The sequence below is a fragment of the Hemitrygon akajei genome, chromosome 11 (assembly GCF_048418815.1).
Source record: "Hemitrygon akajei chromosome 11, sHemAka1.3, whole genome shotgun sequence".
Classification (NCBI taxonomy): domain Eukaryota; kingdom Metazoa; phylum Chordata; class Chondrichthyes; order Myliobatiformes; family Dasyatidae; genus Hemitrygon; species Hemitrygon akajei.
The window spans coordinates 141,414,782-141,432,561 of record NC_133134.1 but is presented as its reverse complement, the minus strand read 5'-3'; the positions used below and the strand labels follow the sequence as shown (position 1 = coordinate 141,432,561).

Below are 17,780 nucleotides of genomic sequence, written 5' to 3'. Positions count from 1 at the left end.
ATGTTGGCAGCTCATTTCTCGTGCCTCTGTATTTCACTTTACTCCACTGTAATACTGATACCACTGACATTAACTTCTTCCCCTCAAACTGCAGTGTCAGTTCCATCATATTATGATTACTGCCTCCCAAGCATTCCTTTACCTTAAGGATCCTAATCAAATCCTGTTCAGTACCCAACACCCAATCCTGAATTGTTTTCCCCTAGTGGGTTCAACCACAAGCTGCTCTAAAAAGCCATCTCACAGGCATTCTACAAATCCCCTCTTAAGATCCAGCACCAACCTTATTTTCCTAATCAACCTGCATATTGAAATTCTCCATGACTTTTGTAACATTGTTCTTATTACATGCCTTTTCTATCTTCCATTATAATTTATATCCCACATCCTGGCTACTGTTTGGAGGCCTGTATATAACTCCCATCAGGTTCTTTTTACCTTTGCAGTTTCTTAACTCTATCCACAAATATTCTACAGTTTCCAATCCTATGTCACCTCATTCTAAGGATTTGATTACATTTTTTACTTACAGAGTCATCCCATCCCCTCTGCCTACCTGCCTGTCCTTTTGTTACATTGTGTTTCATTGGATGTTAAGCTCCCAACTGTGATCTTCTTTCGGCTATGACTCAATGATGTCATACCTGTCAACCTCTAACTGCGCTGCAGGTTAGAGATCATCTACAGGTGTCCCCCACTTTACGAATGTTCGCTTTACGCCACTTCGCTTTTACGAAAGACCTACATTAGTAACCTGTTTTCGCATTACAAACAGGATTTCCGCTTTTATGAAAATTTTTCCAATATAAATTAATGGTTCTTCGCTTTATGCCATTTCGGCTTATAGAAAGGTTTCATAGGAACACTCTACCTTTGTAAAGTTGGGGGGACACCTGTATCTTATTTTGTATACTGCGTGCATTCACATAGAACACCTTCAATCCTGTATTAATCACCCTTTTCAATTTTGCCCCCACGTTACACTTCAAGTCATTCCATTGTCTACAATCTTGTCCCATCATCTGCCTGTCCTTCCTCACAATCTCACTACACACTGCCTCTGCTTGCAAACCAACAGCCCTATCCTCAGCCGTCATTCCAGTTCCTATCTCCCTGCCAAATTTGTTTAAACCCTCCCCAACAACTCTAACAAAATTGTCCACAAGGATATTGGCCCTCCTTGGGTTTAGGTGTAACCTGTATCTTTTGTACAGGTTATACCTTCTCCAGAAGAGATGCCAATGATCCAAATTAATCTCTGTCCCCTGCACCACTTCCTCAGCAACTCATTCATCTGTACGATCATCCTATTCCTGCCCTGACTAACAAGTGGCACCTTGAGTAATCCAGAGATAATTACCTCGGAGGTCCTGCTATTCAGCCACTTCCATTACCTCGGGGGTCCTTTCCTCACTGCACAGGACCCCTTCCCCTTTTCTGCTGATGTCATTGGTGCCAATGTGCACCACGACCTCTGGCTGCTCACCCTCCCTCTTAAGAATCTTCTGCAGCCATTCTGAGACTTTCTGGACCCTATTACCTGGGAGGCAAAGCACCATCCTAGTGTCTTTCTGGAGGCACAGAATCTCTTGTCTGTCCCCCTTACTATTGAGTGTCCAATCACAATCTCTCTGCTGAGCCTCAGGGCTGACCACAGTGCTGCTGCTGTGCCCTGATTTGTCACTCCCCCACCCCACAGCAGTATTCAAAGTGATATACCTGTTGCTGAGGGGAATGGCCACTGGTGAACACACTGACTGCTTACTCCCCTTACTACTCCTGCTGGTTACCCTTCTATTATCTGAAGCCTGTGACCACCTCTGTAAAAGTTTCTTCAGTGAAGTTATCAATGTCCCACTTGGTTCTGAGTGCATCTAGCTCCAGCTCCAGTTACTTGACCTTGTCGCTCAGGAGCTGCAGTTCGATGCACTTCCTGCAGCCTCACCCTGTACCCTGAAACCTCACATCTCACAGGAGAAGCATTCCACTGCATCATAAGAGGGAAAAAAGCCCTCTTTGAATGTTTTAATACCTCAAGGTGAAGATGTGCCCACAGCTGAGAAAAGTACTGGCATCACAAACACCACGTGGACAAAAGCAACAACTCTTCCCACAGCTTGATGGTGAAAACTTCGTTTCACTTCTGACTTCACAACCAGCCCTTTAACACTGCTACACCTCTCCAAGAGAGGTGTCTATAATCCAACCAGATTTTAATTATAAAAGTTTACTGGAGTATTTTCAGTGCTACCTGCAGCAAGTACTTTAATTCCTCAGCTCTTAATCAACCAGACAGCTGTTTTGGATACTTTGGGTGAGTCCCAAACTTAGGGTAGGTGGGAACCATGGAATAGGTCCTATCCTGTTATTTGGGTCTCAGTTCTGCCCCTCTCTAATCAAAAACAAGGCAACAACAAGAGGAAAGAGCAGTCCCACCATCTTTCTAGCTTCACTAATATGATTCTACATCCACTTCCTTCTTAATGATGTGTGTCAAATTCCCAGCACAGTATGCTCAGAGATCCACATGAACAAATCTAAGCAGCTGTATTCTTCATGCGTATAATGTCCCTGTGTTATCACACAAATAATACATAATCACGTTATGAAAGAGATGGAAAAAAATTCTTAAAAAGTAAACACCAGTCAGTTCATGATAGATTCTCCCAATCAGCCCTCAAGACCGAAGTTTATGAGCAGTTAAGCGTACAAGGCAGGACAAGTCACTTTTTATTGTCATTTCAACCATAATTGCTGGGACAGTACAGAGTAAAAACTAGACAATGTTTTTCAGGACCATGGTGCTACATGAAACAATACAAAAACTACACTGAACTACGTAAAAACAACACAGAAAAAACTACATTGGACTACAGACCTACCCAGGACTGCATAAACTGCACAAAACACAACCATCTTGGTTGACACTACCTAGCCATATGGAAGGAATTCTGTGTTGCCTGAATTGCCATGTTTTGTCGCAGACACTAAAGTAAGATCCTCTCTGTGATTTCTGGGGAACTAAAGATTACTTTGTCATTGCTTGAAGCAACTAGCTCTCTTGGTGTACAGACACAACATATCGTTCATTCTTCATGCTGCACTCTTTAGGACCTTGCTATTTCCTTCCATGTTCTAAAGTAATTAATTGTATATAAATGGCTTAGGGTATTATTGGAGATATAATATAGCATGCCATATATTTTTTTTACAGAATCACCATTCTATACTTCTGGATACCTAGACTTTATACGAAGCAAAGTTTACCTGGATTAACTTATTTTTTGTCTTGTTTTTCTCCAAAAGAAAAAAATGTGCAAAAATTGATTTTTAAGGTTTATATCAAATAATAACTAAACACAAGAGGATATACAGTAGGTTCTGGGAACATCACTCAATTACAAATATTATGAGGTTGGAACTTCTATCTATTCAAATATCCATAACTTAAAATCTTGAGCCACAGCACTGAACTAAAGGAATAAGGTCCCATAATGCGCATAGACAGCATTGCTGGTATGTGGGGCTTTGTAAAGAAAATAAAATTCCTTTTCCTTCTTTCTTCAGCTGACTGGATCATGGATCCCAGGATAAGAATTTACAGCTGTCCTTAGGTTCCCTCATAAGCCTAGAGTAGGGGTTCACAACCTTTTTTTACGCTATGGACACCTATCATTAAGCGAACGGTCTGTAGACCCCAGGTTGGGAACCCTAGGCCTAGAGTAATTGTCACTGTTAGAATATGGCATTGTCAGATTAAAGAACTCTGCAATGCAGCAAGGAAGGCTATTTCATCCCAGCTTGCTGGCTGAATGGAATTCCACATGCCACAAAAACAAGAGATTCTGCAGATACTGGAGATCCAGGGCAGCACACACAAAATGCTGGAGGAACTTAGCAGGCCAGGCAGCATCCACGGAGAGGAGCACATAGTGAAAATTTTGGACTGAGATCCTTCATCAGGATTCTATACACCAGCTGCCTTCCCTTCAAAATAGAACAGCTGAAGTGAAACACCCCCTGTGCTGGGTTGAAATGACTCATGAATCTGATGGGAAGAAAGGAAACCTGGTGGAAACAGAATCCACCCTGAATTGACTCCTCTGCTCATTTTGTCCTCGTTCTATGGCTGAACTTTTACCTTTATGAGTGAATTCCACAGCTCAGATCACGTATAAGCATCTCTACTAAAGGTGCATAAAGTCAAAACAGCATGTCGGTAAGCACAGCTGTCTAATATGTTATCCATAATTCACAGTGGCTGGCAAATTAGAAGCAGCTAATTACATAATGAATAAAAATGTGAACTATGTAGTCATTGGGTATTTAAAGTCAATATCCATATTTCACCATGCACAGCTAATTTAAGTTTTAGACCATGCAGAATTAAGAGGAAAGGCAGTGTTTTAAGGATATTTTTCATTATTGGTTGCTGAATGATCACTGAAAAGTGGCAGATCAGTAAAACCATAGATCCAAGTGTTTATTAATGTACATACAATTATTTCCACCAAGTGCATCTGGCTAAAACAATCATTCTCTAGTTAAATCTCTGGCTAATTCTCAATTTCTGTCAGACAACACTACAAAACAGAATGACTTTGAAGCTTTCATCAGAGTTTGTGGCCCTACCTAAATTGTAAAAAAGGATTGAAGCTCTTACTGATGTTCTAAAACATCCCAACACAAAATTGGAATTTGAAAATCAAAAACTGCAGATGCTGCAAATCTGAGGGTAGAGTGCTACAGGAGGGGTGTGGGACAAGTGGCAGAGAAGGAGTGTTGGGGTCAGTGATGGCGCGGGTGCAGATCCCAGCCCTGAGACACCAGGTAAGATCATTTGATTCCAAATGATTAGTTTATTGATCATTACCAAAGGTCTCTCTGGTGCTTCCCTCTCCCTTTCGCCAATGATGATTCCCCTCTCCCTTCCCCTTTTGCCAATGATGATTCCCCTCTCCCTGCCCTCTTCCCACTCTCAGTACCCTAATAGAGTGTAGGCCTCTGTTAGTCTTGATAGACCATGGATCTGTGCCTTGGAAAGTTTCCAGGGCACAGTTTTTTTTAAAATGGAAGACCGGCAGTTTCCCAAGCTACAAGTCTCCCCTCTCCATGCCACTGATGTTGTCCAAGGGAAGGGCATTAGGACCCATACAGCTTGGCACCGGTGTTGTCGCAGAGCAATGTGTGGTTAAGTGCCTTGCTCAAGGGTACACACGCAGCCTCAGCCAAGGCTCGAACTAGCGACCTTCAGATCACTAGACAAACATAAAGACCCATATCAGAATCAGGTTTTTCATCACTTACATATGTCATGAAATTTGTTGCGTTTTTTGTGGCATCGGTACAGTGCAATACATAAAATTACTACAGTACTGTGCAAAGGTCTTAGGAAGCCTAGCTATATAGATGTGTCAAAGATTTTAGCACCGTAATGTATGTTGCAAAGTGTATGGATGGATAGGACAAGGGGAATAGCTCGGCTATCATGAGGTGGGTAAAATTGTGGGGATTAGCTTTAACCTAGGTCATTTGGTTAACCAAGGTCAATGGAGGGAATTGGAATGTGAGAATCTGAAAAAATAAAACATTCTTAAAATGCCAGGAAGTGAGGTCAAATATAGAGTGAGAGCACATATAAAGTAACCTGAATATTGCAAACTGCAGAGATGTAGGATAACTCCAGCAGGTCAGAAATTGTGAGAGATGGAATCTCACAGGGAAACTAAACACACACAAAATGCTGGCGGATCTCAGCATGTCAGGCAGCTTCATTTGGAAAAGAGTAAACAGTCGATAACTTGGGCCGAGACCTTCTTCGAAGGGGGAAGATGCCAGAATAAAAAGTAGGGGGCAGGGGAAAGAAGTTAGCTGGAAAGTGATAGGTGAAGCCAAGTGGGGTGGGGACAAGGTCAAGGGCTGGAGAAGAAAGAATTTTATAGGAGAGGTATGTGTACTACAGGAGAAAGAGATCCCGGGGAAACTAATCGTTATCAGACCTTCGACCATCAGTAAAAACAAATTATTTCAATTCCCAATCTAACTGATTAGTCAATTATGATTATGGTTTATTACTAAGCATAAAATAAACCTTGCATGCATGAATTTATAAATTACATCCATTGCTAAATCATTCAATGGTGTGAAGCCAGAAACTAGAGATATATACTTAGAGAATCATACAGCGTAGCAACAGAGCTTTGACCCACCCAAATCCAATTTCCTTCTCCCACATCTCACTTCAGATTCTTTCATTCACTTACACACCAGGGCCAATTTAGAGCTGCTAATTAGGCTACAAATCCACATATCTTTGAGATATTAAGAAAACCCCAAACAGCACCAGAGATCAGGACTCCACCTCAGTCATTGGAGTTACTCCACTGTGCCACGGACTACCTACTCAGAAAGCTGAAGAAATGTCTGCCTCTTGACAAGGATACAAGGGACAAAGCCAATAATTTTACAAGAAGCACTGTCGACGTTTCAGGCCGAGACCCTTCGTCATGATTTCATGAGTCCTGACGAAGGGTCTCGGCCCGAAACGTTGACAGTGCATCTCCTTATAGATGCTGCCTGGCCTGCTGTGTTCCACCAGCGTTTTGTGTGTGTTGCTTGAATTTCCAACATCTGCAGATTTCCTCGTGTTTAGTTTGACAAGACCTGGTGAGGACATACCAGAATACACCAAGAATACAAAAGCAGGACCATTATCTTGGAAGTACAATTATAATGTTTCTTCAATAATATTTTATATGTTACATATATATTCCACTTCTTCAATAAATAATGTTACATCCAAATGTGGTCAGTTAAATTTAGAAAGGAAGTGAAGATCTTAAAGAAGGTGTAAAAAAAAAGATTCAGGATTATTGGTTCCAGGGTTGAAGAATTCAGCTTAAGGGTTAGGCCAGAGAAAAGGGGTTATTCTCCTTTGAGCAAAATGTTGCACAATGCCTCCAGCTAAATTGTGCTTTCATTACAAGGGCAGATACATTTGTGAGAGGGTCATGCAATAAAACTTCTCCAAGTGTCGTCAGGACCTGGGATGCAGGAGGAGGATGGGGTGTGTTGTCCTAATGGAGAAACAGGGCAGACAAACCCTGTGCTGTCGTCAGAGAATCGTAGGATGCTGTTACTCCGAGAAAGAAAGTGTAAATTAGAGTAGGTAACTGCAAGAGCAAGCTGGGTACCGAAAAATAAATAAGAGTTAAAGATTTAATTGTGAGAGAAGAAGATAGAAGATTGATATATATAATTATGCTCTAATTGTAATGGGATAAATTTGTCTTTAGTTATAGTCCTAAATGTCTGGGCATTGGTTGCAGTTTATATACATTCTGTACGTTCTGATTCCATTGAACTCATAGCAAGTCATGTTTGAAATTAAGAACTCTTTTTAACACAAACAACGGAGATACATTTCTCCCTTTCCCCCCTATAATTTGCTATGGGAACGAGATTTCACAAGGTATTTTTTTGCAGCTAGGGAACTTCACTGACAGCTACAGGTAACGTGGAAAAGGCTATTAATTTGGGTTGAGATCAATTAGTACGAGCACGAATTAATTCAATGTATTTGAGTTGTGAATCAGACACAATGAGCCATAACTAAGAAGTTAATGTTGGAGTGGTCTAACACCAAAACCAACTTTTAGATATCACTGCTAAATGGTGTGCCTGCTCTTCTCACCCATTTAAATTTTATTTATAAACCATATAACCATATAACAATTACAGCACGGAAACAGGCCATCTCGGCCCTTCTAGTCCGTGCCGAACGCTTACTCTCACTGACCCGCACTCAGCCCATAACCCTCCATTCCTTTCCTGTCCATATACCTATCCAATTTTACTTTAAATGATAATATCGAACCTGCTTCTACCACTTCTTTCAGAAGCTCGTTCCACACAGCTACCACTCTCTGAGTAAAGAAGTTCCCCTCGTGTTACCCCTAAACTTTTGCCCCTTAACTCTCAACTCATGTCCTCTTGTTTGAATCTCCCCTACTCTCAATGGAAAAAGCCTATCTACGTCAACTCTATCTATCCCCCTCGTAATTTTAAATACCTCTATCAAGTCCCCCCTCAACCTTCTATGCTCCAAAGAATAAAGACCTAACTTGTTCAACCTTTCTCTGCAAGTTAGGTGCTGAAACCCAGGTAACATTCTAGTAAATCTCCTCTGTACTCTCTCTATTTTGTTGACATCTTTCCTATAATTCGGTGACCAGAACTGTACAGAATATTCCAAATTTGGCCTCACCTATGCCTTGTACAATTTTAACATTACATCCCAACTCCTATACTCAATGCTCCAATTTATAAAGGCCAGCATACCAAAAGCTTTCTTCACCACCCTATCCACATGAGATTCCACCTTCAGGGAACTATGCACCATTATCCCTAGATCACTCTGTTCTACTGCATTCATCAATGCCCTACCATTTACCATGTATGTCCTATTTTGATTAGTCCTACCAAAGTGTAGCACCTCACACTTATCAGCATTAAACTCCATTTGCCATCTTTCAGCCTTTTAAATGTTGGCAGGTGCCAATAACTGTTATTTTGACAATAGATTCTGATTCAATAGTTTTACTTACTCTTAACTATTCCCTTATGCAAGTAAGATGATTGTGAGAACAAATTTTTCAATGTTATTTTCATGGATCAAACTCAAGCACAATATTTTGCTATAAACTACTAGGCACATGCAATACATTTAATGAAGGCTTAGGCAGGGAGTGGTGCATTTTAGAGTGTTGTAGAAATTCAAAAAGATAACTCTGACGTCTTTAGGAAGATGTGGTTCCTAACAGATTGTTTTGATGATTGCTTCCTCTTTATTTATAGAAGCAACTTGAGTCTTGATCTAATTAGCACATCTTGATTATGTCTACGTTCATCAGATTTCAGTTACAAAGGCAGCGTTTGCTGCACACACCTATTGCTGGACTGCTGAAAAACCTGAGCATTATTGGGAAGAAGTTAAAAGGCAATGGCACTTGTGAAGGGAGAGGAGATTCGTATGGAACATAAGCACTGGTAGAATTGAGCAAAATAACTGGTTTCAAAACTGTAAGATTTTAAGTAATTACAGTGGTTGTAACAGTTCATTTTCAGTGCAATAGGGATTGTTTGATCATTATTAAAATTTGTCAAATTATGGAGTAATTATGTATACATCCTTTGACTTCTTTATCTAAAGAAAAATGAGCTATTGATTCGAATTAAAATAAATTGTCTCTTGTTGACTGTAGCGGTTCAAGAAGGCAACTCATTGCTATCTTCTCAAATGATGGGCAATTAAATGCTAGATCAACCTATAGAGCCTGTATTCCCTGAATTCTTGTATAATACCCCATGTTATATCTCCTACAGGAAAGTTTAAGACTTATTTAGAACTGAACATTGTCCCTTAATAACTGAACATTAATAACTGAACTTACTAGTTTCTCCACACCCCTGCTGAATGCAACAGTATCATAGGTCAAGATACTGGCTACTCCAATGGAATTCCTGGCAAATACTGTATATTCACACAAAGCACTCTAAGTAATATTTCACAATCAGACAATTCTCTATTAATATTACATTATCTGTAATACTGATTATCTTTATTCTTCAAGATAGCCATGCATTGGAATTGATGAACTCATTAAAATTACCCTGCTCTGAGAGTTCTTTATAAAGAGCTAAAAAGGGAGGAAACAGAGGACAGAATCCAGTAATCTCTTTATTCAACTTAACACTCAAGCTAAAGGAGTAGCTATATCTGGAATTTAGCAAAGATTTCATTGCACACTTCTTAGAGCTTCAAATGAAATCTAATCTGCATGTACATATTGCTGATTTTTTCTCAGAAACTTCATAAAGCCACTTCAAACTGCACTGTTATTACAAATTTAAAAAGAAACATTTTCTGAATGGTAAGAGATTGTGAAGTAATCTGGGTATTCTAATGCATGATTCATAAAAAATAGTACTCGGGCACAACAAGTAATTAACAAAGCTAACAGATCATTGTTGTTTATTACAAGGTAACTGAAGAAAAGTAAGGAGATTATATTTTGATTAAGTGTGGCATTGGTAGACCATATTGGGAATACCGTGTAAGGCACTGGATTAATTTTTAAGGAAAGAATGTTAATTCTTCCGAGTCAATTAAGATTAACGTTATTGGCCTAGTATCTGGAATGGGTAGTTTGTCTGGACTAATACCTGGAATGGGTTGGATAGGTGAGACAAATAATGAGGGGACCTTACTGAGACAACCAAAATGCTGAGGAGCTTTGACAAAGTAGATACAGAGATATAGGAAGGATTTTTTTCACTTGTGAGAGTATCCAAAACTAATGTTCAATGTTTAAAAATAAGAGGGCACCTACTTAAGATGGAGATAAAGCAAAAAAAAATTTAGATGTTTGTAATCTTTGGAACATTTTTTTTAAAAAAGGGCAATAGAAGCAATGCCTTTCAAAATTTAAGGCAGAGGTATTAATGGTTACCTCAATTAGAAAGGAATGTAGAATTGAAGTTACATTCAGATCAGCCAAGATTTTATGAGATGGGAAAAAGTATTGTGTTGAGTTGCTGACACCTGTTGTAGAGTTATATGCCTACATATATATATGAATTGTTTGTTTAAAATGAGACTTCTAATACACACTTCATGAGGTTTGCAGCTTATGAGGTCTCAGACACAAACTGATCTCATTTTCTCTAGAGTAATTCCAACATTTGTTGTCAATCAAAAGTAGAATGGTGTCCATAGCTAGAGATTGGACATGGCATATCTTGACAAAAATTATGATCATACAAATTTCATCCTTGAATATATAACAATTGTAATCTAGATGATCTGTCCTGCTAAAATGAAGTAAAATTTCATGGAAGAAGCAAATTAGAAAACAATGTAAATGCTGCCACATCTTGGCCAGATGCAATTGTTTAAAATGAGATTTAAAAAGCAACGTTGTAAGTATTTGAAAATAGTTCACATAAAATGCTTTACGAAAGAGCAAAGAAATAAGATTAGAATATTTAATTCTAGCTAGCGCAAGTTTGAGAATCAATGTGATAAACATCTAAGTTTTTTCTATAATTCCTATATCCAATATTCAAATAGGAAGATGGTATAAAACTAATGACTTTAAATTGAGAGATCTCAACTGAATATTACATAATTTTCTGAAGAATGTTCCTTTAAAATGTTGATAACCACCTCAATATTGTTTTAAAATACTCCTCAGGCTGATAACCCTTCTTTTATCTCTACTATGTTCATAATACGATACAAGCTTTTCCATTAAGCTGCACCGGATTCCAGATTAAGAAATGCATTTCCAGCTGTTAACAAAAAAAAACATATTTAATTGGTAAACATAGAAAATAAATACAGAGCACCTTGGATTTACTGTGGGTGGTGTTTATATTAAAGGGTCTATATTTAGGTTTTCAATCTATTATTATAATGAATATATCAGTGTTTTATTTGCAAGTCCAGAAAGCCAGATGCATGGACTAATGTGAAAAGATATAGAGTAAGTTCCAATGGATAATGAACTTCACTTAAAAAGTTGACATCAGTACTAATAACAAAAAGAGTATTGGAAACATTTAGCATATCAGATAGAATCTGTGAAAAGAGAAACAGAGTTAATATTTCAGATCTTCATCAGAACTGTGATAGGGAGAAAAATAAATTAGTTTTAAGTTGCAGGGAAAGTTGGCGAAGGGATGTACAAGACAATGCAATATCTACTAAAGAGTTTTTAGGATAATGGATGAAGTTAGACTGTGGGAAATGCCCAGTAAGTCAGGCTGTGAGAGCTAAAGAGAACTAATATCGCAGGTGGAGGACTTACAGTGGAAATAGTTAGTTCTAATACAGAGAAAAAAATATCTTATGTGTGCTTATCTTATATTGAGTCCATAAGGCTTCAACAGATCGAAACGGATAAAGAGATGCTCAAGCTTACTTTGGGCCATGTTACGTCAGTGTAGGAAGCCACAGACAATTGGATAGGAATAGGATCTATCACAGATTATTTGTTTGTGGCCGCCTGCACTGTTATAATGAGGCTGAGCACAAAGTCAGAGCAACACCTCACTTTCTGAAAGCAATATCAATTCTTATGGATTAATAATAATAATAATACTACTTCATTGATCCCAAGTGGGAAATTCTTTTGTTACAGCAGCAACATTTAAAAACACACCTAGCAGTGTGCTTAACTAACAACAAATACAGAATAATAATTATGTAAAAACTAGTAATATACCAATGTGCAATAATAATGTAACAAATAATAAAGCAGAGACTATTGTGCTATGATGTGTGTTTTCCTGTCACACAGAGATGAACTGTTGTATATGCTTATTGCATTTGGTAGGAAAGATTTTGCAATGATTCTTGTCACAGCGGAGCTGAATGAGTCTGTTCAAAAAGATGCTTCTCTGCTTATTCAGTAGGTCATGGAGGGGATGTGCTCGGCTGTCCATAATGGACCTCCTTTGTTTAATGACCTCCTTTCCACAACTAACTCGAAAGAGTCCGGGTTGTAGCCAAGGACAGATCCAGCCTTTTTGATGAGTTTATTTAGCCTTTTAGCATCACCGCCACCGATGCTGCTCCCCAACATGAACCACAAAGAAGACTGCACTTGCAACAGACTGGTAAAAGATCTCCAGCATTCTGCTGCACACATTACGGGATCTCAGCTTCCTCAGAAAATAGAGTCTGCTCATCCCCTTGCTATGAACTGCCACAGTGTTGGTTTTCCAGTCAAGTCTGTTGTTAAGGTGAACAGCCAAGTATTTGTATGCCACCATCACTGCAACTTCCTCTCCCAGAATGTATACAGTCCACTTCCTCCTCCCCGGTTTTAGCAACATTCAGGAGCAGGTGATTCTGCCCGCACCACTCCAGAAACTTGTCCACCAGTCCCCTGTACATAGCCAACTGGTTTATTAGTGTCATTTAGGACATATGACTTTTCCTTATACCTGGCAAGCCCATTATCCAGATTCCATTCTTGTAAGAATGAACCTGAGTCTTCAGCACACTGCGATGTGACTAATTAGGTTGGATAATTAATACCGATATTGCCAGAAATTGTCAACTCCATATTATGTTGAAGCATCATTTCTTTGTAGTTTTCCTAAACTCTCTGGCCTCTAGTTAATATGTTACTCTGGAAATAGAGCAGCACCACCATTAAAAGGAGTATCTACACTGTTACCTCTTTTGTGATTGTGAATCAAAGCACATTGTAAATAACCTGAAAAAAATGGTGGATTATCCATGAGAGAAAGCCAGAAGCAAAGGAGGTGAGAGTATAAAGATGGATATATCCCAGTACTCAACAGAAGTGTATGCTAGGACACTGTAGGGAGAGCAGGGAAGAAATTGCTGGAGCCTGACAGTGATATTTGTATCATCATTAATCAAGCATGAAGTAACAGAAACCTAGAGGATAGCTAATATTGTACCTTAATTTCAGAAATGTGGCAAAGACAAGTCAGGGAACTACAGGCTGATGAGCCTATTATCTGTTGTGAGAATTCTCAGAGACCCCTCTGAATCTACCTGTCTTAGGAATGCCAGCGATTGATCGCATAATTTTGTGTTAGAAATTGTCTCTCACAAATTTTATTGAGGTTTTTGAAGAGTTGACCAAGAATATTGACAAAGGCAGTGTGGTAGACATTCCCTTGATGGACTTTAGCAAGGCCCTTACGTGCTGCCATGTGATAAGCTGGTCCAGAAGGTTAGATCACATGGGATCCAGGGTGAGTTAGTCAACTGAATACATAATTGACTCGGTGGAAGGATGAGATTGATCGGTGACAGTAGAGGAGTGCAGTCTGGGGAATATCTGGAGGCGTATGACCAGCAATGGTGCCAGATCTTCTGTTATTCATTATCTATATTAACAGATTTTTGGATGGAAATCTATTAGGCATGGTTACTTTGCATATGACACCAAAATTAGTTGTATCATGGATAGTGAAGTTAATTATCTAAGATTATAGCAGCATCTAGATTAACTGGGAAAGTGGACCGAGGAAGTGGGTCAGACAAATGTGAAATGTTGTATTTTGCAAGGCAACCCTTACACAGTAAGTAGCAAGGCCCTGGAGAGTGTTAATTAACAGAGAGATCTATGGATCCAAGTACATATCTTCCTGAAGTTAGCAACACAGACAGACATCATGGTGAAGAAGGTTCCTTCACCAGTCATGACAATGAGTAACTAGCCAGTACATCGTGTTATAGCTGTACAAGATTTTGGTAAGGAAGGGTGTCACTAAGCTGGAAAGGGGGCAGAAGAGATTCACAAGGCCATCACCAGGACCAGAGGACTTGAATTATAAGGAGAGACTGATAGGCTGGAGTGTAGTAAGCTGAGTAGTGATTTTAAGGAGGTTTATAAAATCATGAGTGGAACAGATAAAGTCATGGTCTTTTTTCCAGTGATATAGAGACTTTAGATAGACTGGGGATTTTCTCCCTGTAGTGCAAGAGGCTGAGGGGTGATCTTACAAGGTATAGATAATTAAGAGCGACCTAGATAATGTCACAATCTTTTCCTTGGAAAGGGACCCAGGGGGCTACTTTTTCCACACAGAGGAAATTGTATATGTGGAATAGGGGGCTAGAAAAGTAGTAGGTGTTTCAATTACAGGTTTCGGACAGATATGTGTATAGGAAATGTTTAGGTGGATATGGGCCAAGCATAGGAGAAGAAACTGGCTGTGACAGACATCTTATTTGGTCTGGACATTCGGGGATAAAGGGCCTGTTTCTATTCTGTATAACTCTGACCATATTCAATTTATCAACAAACCTACTTATAATAAAGTAATTGTTTAAATCATTAAACTATGACAGATATAAGACTAAGGGTTATAAATTGATAAGATTATGCATAATAAAATTGACGCATTTGAAATTAATCACAAGATCTGAATCTGAAGTGAAAAATAACTTACAAGATTAATATTTGGATACCAATTTTCAAACATGTAAAATATCTACCTAATTGTTTTAATTAACTCTTTAAGGATTCTTGAAACAGGTGTTGAATGGAATTTTAGAGATTGTGTTAAATATGCTCACATGAGTAAATCATATTATTTCAAGGCCAAGAAGTCTCAAAATCCAAGAAATCTACTTTTCAACCAGCTTATTTGATTTTTTCTTGTGTGTGACATGGTCAGATACCTATAAACACAAGAGATTGTGCAGATGCTGGAAATCCAGTGTAACACACACAAAATGAATAAAGAGATGACGTTTTCAGCCGAGAGCCTTTATCATTTCTGAAGAAGGGTCTCGGCCTGAAACGTTGACTGTCTACTCTTGTCCATAGATGCTGCCTGACCTGCTGAGCTCCTTCAGCAGTTTGTGTCTGTTGCACTGGATGTGTAGCATTTGCAGATTTTCTCGTGTTTGTGATTTACCCTTCATCAGGACTGGGTCTCGGCCCAAAACATCAACTCTTTATTCCTTTCCATAGATGTTGCCTGATCTGCTGAGCTCCTCCAGCATTCTGTGTGTGCTGTATGTTTCTATATGCATAGTCCCTATTTTTAATCTGATGAGTTCTTACTTTTATAACACTCTTAGCATTATTTGAATTTATGTAACAGTCTAGCTCATGTGCTTATAGCTGTCAAATCTTTATTCCTGCTGTTTTGATAAACATAAAGGAACATAACTGTTAGAGTATATTTCAAATACACTTGTATTTAATTTACCTCCTCAGTCCAATGCCTGAGGGAAACTACAGGCATAAGAAGCTTTGAAATACCAATTACTAATATGTATGAACCTTATAGTTCTGTTCTTTGCAGAACGTGAATATCTGCAAAATTGATAATTTCGTGAACAAACCCTCCTGCTCGGAAGTTGGCCTAGCAAAATAGGACTGGGAGTCCACCGAGCTTGTGGGGTCTGCTGCAACATTTAATAAGATTGTGCTAAATCTAAACCTATCATTTAGCTTTCATATCTTTTGCTTTAAAAAAAGTCAGGAAAATGTTTTATAGAAACAATGTCTGTTATTTTAAAGGCTAAAATTTATAACTTCAAAACAGCTCGGGCTTTTTTTTTGCCAAGAAGCTAGAAGACTGGGGTAGCTTGACGTACATCACCACCATTCTGAAAAGCAAAAACTTTGAGCTGTTGTAAGAACTCAGCGGGTTAGGCAGCAAGTGCGGAGCAGAAGGATGGATGGTCCATATTTCTGAAATGTACTTATAGACAATTTTCAGGGCAAATCCATGAGATGCTGTAGGGTGTGAGTCAGCTGGTGTTCGAATTGAAGGCCAACATTGATTAGCCACGATGGCATAGCCCGCTTCTCTGCTGTACGTTTTAAATAAGCACGATAATCTCCTGGCGCCGTCTACCATATTTTTATTACCAAATGGAAATTGCCGTTTCTATATCTCATAACTGTAACGAAAGGTCTATTTGGAAACGAAGATGATTATATCGAGGAGCGGAAAGTATTATTCAACAGTGAAAATCTTATCGTTTGTTGTATATAAATAGACGGGGTGCATCATACGCTGAAGGAACCGTAAGCCAAGGATGAACAATGTCAGTAGACAGCAGCTGCAGCGGAGAAACGATGAGAATGGAGCAGTTTTGAGTTCAGTGACCACAGTTTATTCACGTCCTAAAAATTACTATGGCTGTAATGGTTAAGTCGAAATCACATCTTCCAATTTCAGGAGAATGCGACGCAGAAATCAATTTTGAGCGGTTCAGTGCTATTTACACATCTAATCACCCACTAATCGTTCATGCACAGTGTAAATACAAGCTGGAGGTCAAATTTACAAGGCTTATTAAGTGGATTTGCACAGTATACATTCTGGCAAATTTCTCATCTAAAATCGGCAAGGCGAGGTTGCGACTTTTAAACCCATTAATTTTGAAGGCAAGTGTCCTATAACGATGTACTGAATTTTAAATTTCTTTTCAATGAACTGGCAAAAGCACAACTCGGTGTCTCGCACAGAGAGAAATGTGAAAATATGCTATGTTTAACGTATGAATTAATTACCCAGTTGGCATTTTAGCAGCAGGTACCACGGAATTAACCCATCGTGCTGTACGAAGCAAAAGGTCAACAGCTTAAAAACTTCGCTTCTCAGTTTAGCCACAACCTAAAATGCTGCTTCAATTGTAAGAGAAACATTTACGGTTATAAAACTGCACAGTCAAATGCAAGAACGATTACTAGATATAACACTTACTCTGAAAAATAAACCTCGTAAAGTGATTTATTGCTTCTTGGGTTCAATATTACGCGCCTGCCGATTCCCCTGAAGCGAATGTTCCCAGCGCAACACCGTTGTTTGGCATTGGTTGCAGCACATTCCTTGTATCGCATTATGCAACTTCACAAATAAAACCAAATCCTCCTCAGAGTGAGTAACGTTACCTCACACTGAACGGCTGCTCAGTTTATTGGCATCATAGTCACTCAACTTTTAGCAGAAGGGACTCTCAAACTCTTCCTATCACCCGCCCTCTCTAACCATGTGATTAAACCACCCGCAGACTGAAGCAGAACTAGAGCGCTCCCTATAGTTTTACAGAGCATTGGACGAAGGGACCTCGGCCCGAAACGTCGAATGTTTATTCTCCTTCGCAGACTAGCTGAATTCCTCCAGTATTTTGTGTGTGTTGCTCTGAATGCGCAGGTTTGTTAGTCCACTTTTTAAATTAGTAAGTAAGTGATTTCAGGTGGATCAGT

At 39.1% G+C, this 17,780-nt stretch overlaps 1 protein-coding gene across 1 annotated transcript in view; it reads right to left on the bottom strand.

Moving 5' to 3' along the window:
* The window catches only part of LOC140736079 (phosphoprotein associated with glycosphingolipid-enriched microdomains 1-like), a 91,827-nt gene extending 74,342 nt beyond the window's left edge, over positions 1–17,485 (bottom strand). The window contains exon 1 of the mRNA XM_073061818.1: positions 17,278–17,485. The gene's annotated coding sequence lies outside the window, so the exon portion shown is untranslated. The remainder of the gene's footprint in view (positions 1–17,277) is intronic.
* Positions 17,486–17,780: the final 295 nt, after the last annotated feature.